Genomic DNA, 15,267 nt, shown 5'->3' on the forward strand with positions numbered 1-15,267 from the left:
AACCTACCTCAAATAAGTATGTGCAAAGAGGCATCATTTTATGGTTTTTTAACTTGGAAATATCTATTGCTCGACATGTCTGATTCACCTACCTGCCTATGGGGTAGTTACCCACTCCAAAGTCACTCATGTGTTCAAGTATGAACACTTCTATGGTAGCTCTGTCAGACTTATTGAATACCTATCGATCCCATTTGGACTAGCCTTAAGAGAGATAACTGAAAATATCTGATTGCTAATGACAACAACAATAACATAGAAGTTGAGTCGATCTTTACGTCAATGCACATATCTTTCGACCAATGCTAATGGTTATGTGAAAGATTTAAAAGCAAATTTATAACATGATATGAATAATGTATATTTTCCACTTTTTTTTCGTATTTGTGTCCTGAATTCAGTCAAATGAAAACTGTGCCGAAACCATCTTTCTCGGAATTTCAGGTCTTCAAAGCAAAACCTCAGGTTTTCGATCAGAAATTATATGTCCGATATCGAAAACTGTACAACTTTTTCAGTTCAACTGATATATAGCCCGGAAAATTTCGCGTAAAGCGTGTGCATAAATCAAACTTCTCTCGCGAAATCTGCGACAACCGGGACAGGAAAGGTAATAAAGTCGAATAGATTATGTTGATATTTCTCTGCCTGAGCGTCGCGACGTAGGGTTCGTCGTAAAGTTGGTCGTTGTAACGGTACTGGGATTTTCTATATTGCCTCCTGTAGCATTCCGCATTTGAGCTAGGGGTTCTCATTAGACGGTTACATTTTCTCGCATTCTAGCAAAGAAAAAAATTCTGAACGATAGTGTTTATTGTTGGGATATAAAGGGTATTTCAATAACAGTCCAAGATTGCTCCAATAAGGTTTTTGGTAGAAGAGAATCGAATATTTATTAGGTTGTTTCAAAAGTAATGTTAGGTGTTTTTGTATCCCCATATCTCAATAAATATTCTACTGAGTAGGTACACAGATCGATAGAGAATTTTGTACTCCATACAGGGTGAGTCTAAGATTCGTACAAATATTTCAACAGTAGATTCTTGAGGTCGAACACACTAACGCACACACTTTTTTCCTTCCCTTTTTTTCCAAATCGGCTCGGTTTGAAAGTTACAGTATGTTGAAAAACCATTAAAACAAAATTATTTTTTGTTCATCGGATTCATCGAATGGAATTAATTTCAGAATATAGTTTTTCATTCATTTGATGAATCTTTTTCGAACACAAGATATCACCCACGTTTTTCAGTTTTCTCATTATGACCATTACATTACGAATACAACTCAGTTTAAAAGATCCACTGATGTGTAATGTCATAGAGTCAGCTTATTATTCTGAAGGGAATTTTATTTCTTCAGGGTTGGCATTACTCATTAGGAAAACTTAGAATGGTTTATTTCTTTTTATCAGGGCCGAATCAGAAAAAATGGTATAAGAAAATAGTGTCTATCGGGAGATATAATCAGTGGTCCAAGTTTCCGCACTAAGCTTAGATAATAGTTTGCTTCAAAAAAGAAAATTGAATAATAGAAATAAATATAAAAAAAATATAAGGTTCAAAAAAGTAAAAAACATCTCGGAAATAAGTGAGAGTGACTCTGAAATAGAAAATATACAGTGTGTTCCTAAATTGAACGTACAAACGAAAAGGGGAGATTCCTTAAGTGAGTTTAAGAAAAAAAATCCCATAAACATGGGGTCGCAAACGTTTCGTTTTCGAGATACAGAGTGTTGAAGTTTGAATTTTTTTCAAGTTTTTTCTCATAGTATCTACACTTCACAAGATATTCAACTGAAATTTGGCTTAGATATTATATTTTAGAGTTCTCACCTCGTGACATGGCAATTTCGATAGAAGATCTACAGGGTGATATTTTTTCTGGAACACTGCCACCTGTTCTTCTGCAGTTCCTCTTGTAGTTTTGTCGTATCTACCAACGATTTCGAGAAAAAAAATTTTGAACGATTATCTCGAAATTATGATGGGAAGGCCAGTTTGTAATCTGTGGTGAATGAATGCAGTGTCAGTTTTGACTCATCAAATTATTGAACGTTTGTTTTTTTGAAAAGTGAAGGTGGGTGCAGTTGAATATCTTGTGAAGTGCAGATACTTTGAGAAAAAAACTTGAAAAAAATTCAAACTTCAACACTCTGTATCTCGAAAACGAAACGTTTGCGACCCCATGTTTATGGGACTTTTTTTTCTTAAACTCACTTAAGGAATCTCTCCTTTTCGTTTGTACGTTCAATTCAGGAACACCCTGTATATTTCCTACGCTGATTCATCTTATGATGAAAACCTTGAGATATAGACAATCGTTGGTCATTGGAAATTGTTTTCTTTAGATGATTTTCCTGATAAACGAACTTATGGTCAAGTCTCCCTCGCCCCCTGTTCAACTCTCCCATAGGTTAGGGAGACACTGGCCAATTTTCGGTTCCTAAAAAAAATTGCTGTACTCAAAATGTTCATCTAACTCTACTATTATCTATCATTACCTATTTGGGAAGGATATCTTTACGCAATGAGTTGCTACCATTTACAGATACAACTTAAGTGGCTTCAGACTGAAAAGGGGTTCAACTCTCCCGGACTTCCCATATATCCCCTTTTTTATTGCCCATATGAATCGGCCTCTTTATGTACCGCATCCAATAGTCAAAGATCTTCCATTCTTCTAACTCATGAATTGAATCAGCCTCCTTCCCCTTAAACAAGAAAATATTCCAGTGTTTTGATCAACAGCAATTATCAATTCATTTCATTCTCTTCTGTTCGCGATGAATTACCCCCATTTCCAAATGAAAGCATTTGTTGATTAGGAGTAGACGAGCACAAAAGACACGGATTTTATCGCTAATTGAACATCGCAACATATTTCCGTATTGTCTGATTCATCGATTTGCAATTAGGTCCCTCTCCTTCCCCTCGAATCGATTCCGAGGTTCCCCCTAGTTGTCGCAGGCAATAACCGTTCCCCAGGTCTCCCCAATCTCAAGGTTATCATTGCGAATTGGGGAATCTGAATTTACTTTTTCACGTTTTTACCTCGGGAAATTTCCAGTTATTTCGGAAGTAATTATGCAGAGAGTTTCTCTGCTTGCGCGCCGTCTGTTTGCAAGCTGCTCCTACCCACAGGGACTTTTGGAGTGGCCGAAAATGGCTTAAACTGGGGAAAGGGGACTGGTAAATGAATTCAAATCGTGCTGGGTGGATGGAGAGGGATTTATATGATCGAATCGAGTGTTTTGGGAGTTATTCCATTTAGAATTGACCCTTGTTGACCTCGCGAAAATATAGGAGGTAGGGATTGGGGATTTAAATAAGTAGCCTTTTTTGTGGTGGAATGCGTTATAATTCAGCCCTCTTTTCCTTTGAATTTAACACAATCAAACGGCCTTCGCCTGCGACATCATCAATACTTGAAACACGGAGCTTTGAGGTATCATCAAATCAGTTCCTCCTAATTCATAAAGAAAGTTCTCAACAAATAAAGCTTGGACACTAGAGAAAAATATTTCAAAATAACTTCCCAAACATTGCAGGTTAGCAGAACATGTGGAAGATCTCCATGCTCTAATGGAATTAAAGAAAAATGAACAAATTTGAAAAAACCTGTAATACACGACATGTTATAGCTTTGAAACAAGATTAAATTGAAATCAGAAATGTAAATAAATAAAAACAGAGTATTATTATTGTTAGAAAAACAAAAATACCATTTATTGTCCAACCCCATTTGTATAAATTGTAATCACGATCAGCGCATTCTTGAAAAATGACAAATTGTTAACCTCCCTCTTTTAACAACCTCCCATACAAGTAGTTGTTATATCTAACTTCCAAAATTTGAATTCCTGACAACGATGCCAAACAGAGAGTAAATGTGTGTTGAAATCATAATGCCATAATTCCTCAGTTTTAAAATTAGGTTTTTTTTGTAATTCTTAAAAATAAGTTCTAGTAGTTGGGGAGCCGATGATGCTGAATCGGGATTTACCTACTCGAGCGTCGTGGAAACCTAGTGGATTTTGAAGATTAGATTTTAGAAAGAAAAAAAGGTTTCATGATGTATGCACTTTCAGCGGTGGGGAAAGCGTCTGCAGGTTTTCAAAGATGCAGGTGTACATACTCGAGCGTGTCAGATTCAGATACTGTATATGCTCTGCGTGTCTCTGATAATATATTCATGTTAATCTGAAAATATGCGTGGTGGGGCTGACCGTACAGAAAAGTTGAAAATGGCGTGAAGCAAGGTCACAGCGGTCCTGAAAATGCAAATAAAATCGTTACTTCTACATACTTGAGCGTGTCAGATTTTCATACAGATGGTTAATCTCGTTGTTACAGACGTGTTGACTCATTAGTCTGACACTAATCAGGGGGGATTTTCTAAATCTGACAGTTTGAAGATGATAACAGATTTTTTTTTTAATTCTCCCTTCCGGTACTTCTAATCGTTTCTGTAGTCATTATGAAAGTTGAAGATAGTAAAATTCTCTACAACTTTTGTCTGAAGCAATTTCTCATACCCCTAACCCATTTCGAGCTAGAGATAAGGGCGAGCAGCTTAGCCGCAGATGCAAAAGGCCATGGTCAATGTAGAAACAAAGTCTAATGTACATTCATCGCCATATATCTCAAAAACTATCAAATGTAGAAAAAAATTTCTTGAACAAACTTTGTAGAAAATGAGATGCTCTACAACTTTTATACTAAATTCGAAAAGAATTTGAAGCCCAGGAGAAGAGTTAATTAAGAAAAACTGATTTTCGTGATCTTTATGACCAATTTTTATTGTTTCGGCTTGCTGAAACTGTCAGATTATATTTTTTCCGTTATTCTTGAATCATTAGCTTCAAATTAAGAAAAAAAGAGAATGTGCACGTGACGTTTTTCTGCATATGTTTGGCGCCCTTCCACATATTTTCATCACGCTTAAATTGTCAGATTAAGAGAATGTACACTTTTCAACATGTAATTAACCACATATATCTTAATCTGACACGCTCGAGTATGTACAATGATCGTTTTTTTTTACTATTCTGACAGGCTGTCTTAGACAATTCCTTCTATATACCGGTCTAATTTTTGGTAGAGGTACTCTACAGGGTCCAAGGTATCTCCCGTTATAATAATCTGACACACTCAAGTAAATCCCGAATTATGCTCTGTTGTTTTTCTATTTCAGAGCCTGATCAAGACTTTTAAATGAAATTGGTTTACCTTTTTTCAAAAAAGTAGGCTTTGTAGAGAAAATCCCGAACTATAAACTCATTAAAATTCTCTTCATACCGTATTAGATAGTGTTGATAATTGGCAAGTGGAATAATCTCCGTGAAAACAAGAGTATGCGTTGCCCATTTTTTGTACAAGGGTCCATGGTTGACTAGCTACGCCGTTGGACGTAACATACTGGATGATATAGCGAATTTTTCAGAATTAATTTGAGATTTGGACCAGAGATTGACAACATAACAGTTTCTCTCTGCCGACCAATTCAACCAAGTAAACTCGGAAAAATTACGAATAATTCACGAAGTGTTAATTTCGAAAGCCTCCACTTTGCCGCCCTGAGAGTTAGCCAACTGTAACGATTCGGGACGGTTGAGAATAACCGACAGTTCTCTGTTTCCGACTAACTTCAATCCCATAATTCGCTCCGAAGTTAGAAGCGTTAACGAGATCCGAATGGAATGATGCCACCCGAGACTCTGGTTGCGTTCCATTATGGATTCCCTGCATAATGAATTCCCGATGATGGACATATCGGCCGTATGATATGATCATTCCTGCTTTAGCACCAAATCCGAGTTGGCGATGAGGAAAATTTATGAGCTATGCAAATCAGCATGTTGTATCTAGATTTGATATTGGTAATATCCTGTCACCTAATTTGGCTGCACTCTTTTGAAATTTACCTAATTATGACGGAAATTCACTCTGCATAATGAATTCGATATGAGGAACAATTGGCAGTATATGTATACTGCATGATATTCCTGATTTGCCACTCTCAGCACACATAACTATATGACCTGGCTCGTAATTGATTATTACTATTGAAGTATAGCGACTGGTTAATTGGAATTTGTGTATCGAGCCGGGCCTGTTAACAATTGATGATGTGTGTAGTTCGTAATAGGGATAGAGCCATCTACCGCAGAATATTACACAATGTCAAACTAGATTTCGGTACACATGAAAGTATTGTATTGATTAATGTTCTGTTCGGGATTGCAAGCCTTGATCAGAGTCTCTAGTGGATCATTTGGCATGCAAAATTCAATTTGCTACATGGAATGACGCAGGAAGGGTTAAAATGAGACACGCAGCTTCTGTGAGTCAGAAAAAGTAGCAGCTGAATATAGTAACCATACACATGGGGAAGCCAGTCCTGGATCATCACGATGTAATAGCTCCTTTGACGTCAACAGATTCCGTTAGTATTGAATGGGTAGTGTGGTAGAAGTTCTGAAGGTTTGAGTCAAGCAGTAAGAACCCAGTTCAACTAATGATAATAGATCTAATCAAAGAAACAGAAAATCAGCGGGTAGGGAGGAAATACCAAACGAACTCCAGAAATATGAAGGACCAGATTTAATTGAGGGAATAACAACACTCTTCCACATTGCAGTCAATCATCTCAGATGCCTGACACCTTAAAAACGAACGAAAAGATCCCTCCAACTACAGGGGAATTTGTTCAACTGCAAAGGTCCTCACAAGAATCCTTGCACGCCGTATAGTGGACAAGTTGGGCAACTGTGAAGAACAACAAGGGTTCCGGCGAAATAGATCCATCGTAGACAGCATATTTACATTAAGACAGGTCATAGAAAAGTCCATCGAGTATAGCACCCCCTTATTTTTGAGCTTTGTGGTCTTCACGCAGGCATTTGATCCAGTTTCACCCCAGGACGTTACCGAAACACTCAGGAAAAGAGAAGTCGAAAAGTGGATTAACCGACTGATCGAAGAGCTAAACCAAAACAACACCACCTTCTTGAAAATGAACAATGAGTTCTAAACCGAAATCCCAATGTCATCTGGAATAAGACAAGATGATAGCCTCAGTCCAACACGCTTTAACCTACTTATGGATGAATCCATTTTAAGCGTGAAGAATCTCAACCTGGGATACAGAATGGTTCTATTCCTTTTTCGTATGTAAGGGTTCCACAAAGTTTCGGATGCAGAAGTTTTGCAACGCGCGAGTTGTACAACAATTGAGACTCAAGTAACGAGGGCCGGACTCAGATAGAGCGGCCACATCCTGAGGATGCAAGACACAAGACTCGCCAAAATAGCTCTGTATGACAAATTCACTGGGGGAGGCCGGAAATCAGGAGGCCAGAATAAGCGCTTCAAGGATATACTACATCAATCCCTAAAATCAGTGAATGCCACTCATAACTGGGAACAAGTAGCGTTAGACAGGTCACAGTGGAGGTCTTTGGTACACAGTTATAATGGAGACACAAGAAGGATACAGCGGCGGCCAGATCTGGTTTGTGACTATCCATGCCCGGAGTGTGGAAGGATCACGACTGGGTCTCTTCAGTCACAGGCGTCCACAAAGTCGCAAGTAGCACTAAGAAATTATAAGTCTGTTCGCACCGTTTTTTTTCTTTTTGTAGATTTATTCTCGGTAACGGGATACAGCAATGAATGAATGAATCTAAGGGTTTGCAGATGACGAAATCAATGCTAAAGATCCCATCCGGTTCAAGATGATTTTAGATGACAAAATCATTGAACAAGTGAGCAAATTCAAGTACAGGGTGAGCAAAATTCGTTGTCTACTGAGGGTATGTCGAAAACTATAAGAGCTTGAAGAAAACGGATGATACATTTATTAGTTATTAGCAAAAAATGAGATTTTGACGATTTCGAAAAGTTCTCATGACTTTTTTTTCTTTGAAGTTAAAGATCTGAAACTTGTTCTTAGGCACTTTTTTACATAGAATCTACTGACAAGAGATTTTTTCTCCATTCGAAAATAACAAATTCAATAAAAGTTTGCATTTAAAAAAACGAAAGTTCGCCTAATGATTCGAAATATTTTGAGCCCGTCAGTGGATTCTACGCAAAAAAGTGCCTGTAGAAGGTTTAAGTTTCAAATCTGTAAGTTCAAAGATAAAAAAGTTATGAGAACTTTTCGAAATCGTCAATTTCTCATTATTTGCTGATGAGTCAAAAATGAAGAATCGTAGGAAGCTACGGTTTTCACCATTCTTTGTTTCTCTGAAAAAGAGATCGGAAATGTGTCATCCGTTTTCTTCTAGCTCACATAGTTCTCGAGATCCCCTCAGTGGACAACGAATTTTGGCCACCCTGTACTTGGGTATAAAACTAAGCAGCAATAAAGACATGGTGGAAGAATTAAGTTCACAGACGGTAAAAGCGGCAGCTTTTCTGAGCAACTAAGAGATATTGTATGGAGAAATGAATACCTATCAAAGGAAGCTCAAATGAAGGTATACAAAACATGCGTTGGACCAACGATGACGTTTGCAGCAAAGACCCGAAGCGGAGCATCAAGATCTAAGCAGATATGAAGGTGAAATCCGAAACCTGCGCACAATATGTGGCTTAAACATCAGAGATCAGATGAAGAGTTCGGAGATCAGAGATACATAGATGCAACATAACGGAAGTAGTGAAATTTACCCGAAAAAGGCGTAGACAGTGGCGCCATCATCTGGAGCTCATGGATGATTCTAGCATTGCCAAAATGGTAAACCAGGAAAGACCAAACCTAAAGACCGTTGCTAAGACCGTTGGGAAGACCACCTAAAAGGTGGCGAGATAGCTGGGTTCCCACATCAAATGAAGATCAAACATAGCATAGAAGGAATATGTCAAGCTAACAGGACGTTGTCCTATTATAATAGGAGGAAGAAGAAGAAGAAGATCTAATCAAGACATACAACCTTCTCAATTCATAGATCGTCAGGATATACAGTAAGTTTTATAGGCTGCAGGGTTGTAAACTCAACATATCACCATCCTAATGAATCTGTCAATCAGAAAGAAGCAATCTATTCACATGCATTAACAACTTGAAATATAGCTCCCATTCAGCATCCAACATATTGCGCCCAGGCTTCTTGATATGTAATACGTGTAGGTACTTGATTAATCGAATTTTGCGGTTATTCCACTATAAGCCAGCAGCAGTTACGTCTATAACCACTATTTCAATAAGTAAGTACGTCGTAAAACAAGAAACTGCATTTACATTCATCTCCAGGAAATTATAGGTCATAACACGCAGATAAAATTTCAAACAGATCCTGCTACGTGCAGCCATTTGTAGGGTCAAAGTTTATCGGCATCGACTGGCAAGAGCATAACTCCGGAATGCATCACGTCCTAAATGTTTCTTGCAATATGCCGCGCTGTGATTCGAACGAACCGGCCCAAAAACTCCAGAGTGATGTATGTAATTGAACTGTTTCACGCTCGAACCGGTTCCCGAGAGCCGACGGAAGCATTCTTCCGGGCCATTTTGTGTCTGTCGGTCTGATAGGAAATCCGATTGATTGCGGTTCAATTTCTGAGGGTTATGCGTTCGGCGAGCAATTGTTGATTGTTAGGATAAGGATAAGGTGGAATTGGCACTCATGAATTTGCTGACTGTGATATGTGGTATCATACAGGGTGCGGCAGAGTCAATTGACGAGTTTGAACCCTTTCGTTCCTAGTGGTTTCACTATGAAACCACCTCTAATAATTTTTATTCCATGCGTCCCTATGGTTACATCTCAAAACAGCTGCAACAGTGGTACGTCAAAGGCAGCCTCTCATAGCGGGTTGCAATAGTTCTGCAAAATGGCGCTGTATAGCGTGTGAAGTTGGTCTTTACTTAAGTGACAAAAAAACTGTTTTCTTGCCTTCCACAATAAATAATAATATTACTTGTATTATTAGTCGAGTCCTGGTGATATATATTGAATTTCATGTATTCTGGACCTTCAAATATAAGTTTATTTTGAATGAAATTTTCTAATTTGGGCCTGAAAGGGTTTTAAAGGGCTTTAACAAGAAGTGGCAAAAGTTAGAGAAAAACGGTTTTATTTATTCGAATCTGTAGGAAATATAGTTTTTGTACTCAAGTTTTGAAAACGATATCGCTAAGATGACGGCTCTCAGCAGTGATGTAGTCACCTAAAGTCACAGTTTAGTGTGGCTCAATTCGAAGCGATAGGCCCTTACTTTTTCGATGAAGACAATGTTACCGTAAGTTTCGATTTGGACACCTTCTTATATAATTGGGAAGACCAAGAGGGAAATTAGGGATTTACTTGAGAGTGTCAGATTAATATAAGGGGAGATACCTTGGACCGAGGGGTGAACCGGTCATGAAAATGTTGTACACCACAATTCAGACAATTCACGCAATTCCTATAATAGCATATAAAACAATTCAGACAATTCAACAATTCACACAATTCAAGAAAATTCATGGCAATTCACGGACAATTCAATACAATTCATGGCAATTCAATACAATTCATGACAATTCAATACAATTCATCACAATTCAATACAATTCATGACAATTCAATACAATTCATAGTTATGTATTTTTTTTTCTGAATATATATTTTGGGAATTTTCTTCACATCACACTATGAGAGGTCTGAAACCACTCAATAATATGTCTTATAGATATAGCCAGATAGTAGTTAAGGCTAACTGAGGCTAGCTTACAGAAGTTGCTTCTATCCATGGATATCCTATACTTCATTGTTTGATGTACTATTAACCTCCCCTCATCAACATAGTTATATAGGCTGATTCAAACAACTTTGAAATTCAACTGAATAAAATGTTGTGAAACCGACCTAATATAGGATAAGAGCATTCCCTTCCATAACGACAATTTTGGATTTTTTCAAATTGAGGTATAAAATTATATGATCCGAAAAAATACTTTCAGGTAAATTTTTAAAATTCCCTCAGCAAATGGCTCTAGAGTTATTCTGTGCATAAAATCTTTTTGGTCAAAATGGGCAACCCTAATATTGACTACAACAGAGCGTACCCGTTCGTAACGACAATTTTTGTAGGTTTTTCCAAATTGAGTTATAAAATTTTATGAAGCGAAGAAATACTTCTAGGTGGAATCTTTTGAATCAGTACCTTCTATCAAACGCAAATTGATCGAATAGTTGAAAAAAATGGTTACTGTGCAAGCTATTAATTTTAAATCATACATCAACATGTCGAGTTATTTTATGGAATTTTATGAAAGTATGTGAAGTACTACAAAATAAAAACACAACTTACCAGGTTTCAGAAACATGGTGCGTTGAAATCAAGATTGTGTTCTCATGAAAGTTGTTCGTTCAATTTATATGGAATAACAAAGAGCTTACAGAATAACCATCAAGAGATTCGACACACGTGCTGAAATATCTATGTCTACTTTTTGAGTGCTGAAAACAATTATTAATATTATTAATTCATCTTCACTGATTAATCAACTAAAAATATATCCCTCTTCGAATTGCCCAATTCGGTGATCCTTAGTGTGTACCTACATATCTAGGAATTCATTCAACGCGAACCTTAATTATTACATTACTAAAGCTCTATTGATTACAAATGGTATAAGCGAAATATATGATTTATATATTATTTGAAACATTAGACAAATGTTTCAAATAATTTTTATTTTAGACTTGGAGAGACATCTCCAAGCGAGTCTCCAAGTCTTAGATGAACCTCCGAAGCTGTGAATATATAATTGACATTATTGCAATCGATATACCGATTTAGACCGACATTTCGAATTAACATCTTCTTAGAAATTATAAAAGTGTTAAAAAAGAGGTTGAAATAACCAAAATTATATGATATGCATTGAAGAAAGAACGCCCGTTCTTAACAATGATTTTAATGGGTTATTGCCAACAGAGTAATAAAACAGTTTCAACCAAAGGAATCATTTCAGGTACCTGCTATTGAACGCAAAGAGATCGGGACCAATATTCACCAATATTGTTGGTGAATAGTCCTTGTACAGGTTAACAATGTGTTTTGATGACTGTTCATGATGTAAAATGTTATATCGAACCAATTTACTCTATTCTCAAGAATGCACATGTCTCGAGAAAATTTGAAATTTTTAACTTTGAATCCCTCCAGGCCCCCCGTACGGGCTGATAATGAGCTTTGATGATTTTCATTGGTATAAATCAAGGTATGAATAATATCCGATTGCAACGTATCTCATTTTTTTCCAAGAGAATCTCAAATCCTAAAACGATCTTTTTCAGAACTGTAAGAATTGTATACTGAACAATACAGTTATCCTTAGAGCGCGGCGTTGACAGATTGTAACTGTGGATGAAAGAAACCTGGCTTCGCATCCGTAGGAAATTATTGTGTATCATTAAGAAATAATGATGTTGTATAATTCTTACCTGCTCAATCTTATATCACTTTAATTCAAATCACAGAATACAGAAATTAAACTCGGAGTTTGCACTATTGCGCCGGCATGCGACTATATACATGTCTACATGAATATGACTATATACATGTCCATATACATGTGCAAACCTCCCTTTCTGCGTCCTAATAGTTGGACACCTGTGAATTGCAAGACAGCGAATCGCCCAACAATTAGAAAATGCATTGCAATTCATAACAATTCCAGACAATTCATGAGAATTTTCGAACAATTCACGGAAATTAATAGTTCAGAACAATTCTTTATAATTTACGACGATGGGCAAGTTTCCTAAAACTCCAAAATCGAATTCAAATTATTTATGGAAACCCATTTCCATTAGTATCCAACACGTAAGAGATTCGCTTCAAAATTCAGATATACACCCTTCGAAACTTAATAAACATTCGATTGTGTAAAAGCGTGTAACGTAGAATGCCCTTACTACAGTCTAGTAATTTTTGTCAATTCGACACCAGTGAAACCGATCAAGAAAATATAGAATTCCATATCCACCGAAATATCCACATATTACAAAAAAAAAATTCTGAATTCTATACCTTAGAACATATCCATGTTCAATAAGAGAGCTCTTCTGAAATCACAATTTCCGACCGAATGCAATGTGTTAAAATTTAAAAAAAATAAATTTCCATATATGTATAAGAGTTATAAAAATTCTTAGATTTTGAAATTTAGAAAAATAGCCCATTCTCCACAATTCACGACAATTCTCAACAATTCCTGACAATTCACACAATTCTTGGCAATTCATAACAATTCTTGATAATTCCCCACAATTCCTGGCAATTCATGACAATTCTCAACAATTATTGGCAATTAAATTCAATTCATGACAATTCCTGCAATTTGTACACCACAATTCACGACCGGTTCACCCCTCGCCTTGGACCCTGTAGAGTACCTCTACCAAAATTTAGACCTGTATATAGGGGCAATTGTCTATGACAGCCTGTCAGAATAGTAAAAAACGTTCATGGTACATACTCGAGTGTATCAAATTAAGATATACATATATAGTTAATTACATGTTGAGAAGTTTATATTCTTTTAATATTTTAATCTGACAATTTAAGCGGGACGTAAATATGTGAGAAGGCGCCAAACATGCAAAAAAACGTCACGTGCACATTCTCGGTCGCGATGGCTTGTTTCTTGATTTGAAGCTAATCATTCCAGAATAACGGAAAAAATATAATATGACAGTTCCACAAAGCCGAAACAATAAAAATTGGCCATAAATGTCACAAAAATCAGTTTTTTTCAATTATCTCCTCTCCTGGGCTTCAAATTGTTTTTGCATTCATTATAAAAGTTGTAGAGCATATAACCATTTCCTACAAATTCTATCTCAAGCAAGTTTCTCTACGTTCAAACGTTTTTGAGATATATTGCGATGAATGTGCATTAGACTGGGTTTCTACATTGACCTTGGCCTTTTCGCATGTGTGGCTAAGCTCCTCGCCCTTATCGCCCTCTAACTCGAAAACGGTTAAGAGTAGGCAGAATTGCTTCAGACGGAAGTTGTATAGAATTTTATTATCTACAACTTTCATAGCGAATACAAAAACGATTAGAGCTACAGGCAAGGAGATATTCTAAAAAACAAACATTTTTATCATCTTCGAAGTGTCAGATTATGAAAACCCCCTCTGATTAGTGTCAGATTAATGGGTCAACACGTCTGCAATACCGAGATTAACCATCTGTATGAAAATCTGACCTTGTGACCTTGTCTCACGTCCGAATTGTCAGTCCCTTGAAAAGTAGCTTCCTTTGGGACCAATCATGTCCTCTAAAAATCTGATAAGCTCGAAAATATTTTCAACTCCAGTCCCACCACGCAAACTGTCAGATTAACATGAATTTATTATCAGAGACAAGTAGGGCAATTACAGTATCTCAATCTGACACGCTTGAGTACGTACACCTGACGATTTTTTCCCATCATTGAGACCCTGCAGATGCTTTCCCCACCGTTGAAAGTGCATACATCATAGAACCTTTTTTTCTTTCTACCATCAAATCTTCGAAGTCCACTAGGTCTCCACGACGCTCGAGTAAAGTCCGCTTTACCATCGTCGACTGGTTCCAGCAGCATGGGGCTACAGCCCACATAGCTCGAATTTCAATAGCTCTTTTGACACATATTTTCTCCAGGCGACTGGTTTCACTCAGAGTGGGTTGGCCAACGTAAACACTTTGGGCCACCTTGAAGATAAGGTCAAAGATTATAGGTTATAATCTAATCTATAATGTTTGGATAAGGTCTTTTAACATCGTCCCCACATTCTACCACAACTCTAGCAGCGAATAACCAAAGAAATTCGGTCTATACCTCTAGATTTATGCCGAAAAGCGGTCAAAAACTGCCCAAATCTGCTACATCAGGGTCTCGCTGCTGAAATCCCCCGTAAGAGCAAAACAACTCATATCCCGACATCTATCGGGAAACGAGGACCAACTCAATTCACTTTCCTAACTCTCATAGCGAAAATAACATATATCCATTCGCTCTACCTCTGAGATCGCAAGTATTTCACGATAATGAAGCAAGGGGAGATGGCACGGTAAAAGTTGGGGATCTTGGCAGTAACCATTGACTATATTATCATAGTACATTGAGTAGCTTATGTTTTTCATACATATTTTTTTGATTCATGTCATACTTGTGATATCTTTCGATGATATAAACTGAAACTGTATGTGAATATTCATTTCCGAACAAGTTTTTTCAACCAAACCAAAGTTGGAAATATGAACAGGAGAAAAAGT

General features: G+C 37.1%; 1 protein-coding gene across 1 annotated transcript in view; it reads left to right on the forward strand.

Annotated features, from left to right (window-relative positions):
• The window catches only part of LOC123312206 (retinal guanylyl cyclase 2-like), a 147,849-nt gene that overhangs the window by 54,424 nt on the left and 78,158 nt on the right, over window positions 1-15,267 (forward strand). The gene's annotated exons all lie outside the window — the stretch shown is intronic.

Source organism: Coccinella septempunctata, chromosome 4, assembly GCF_907165205.1.
Source record: "Coccinella septempunctata chromosome 4, icCocSept1.1, whole genome shotgun sequence".
Classification (NCBI taxonomy): domain Eukaryota; kingdom Metazoa; phylum Arthropoda; class Insecta; order Coleoptera; family Coccinellidae; genus Coccinella; species Coccinella septempunctata.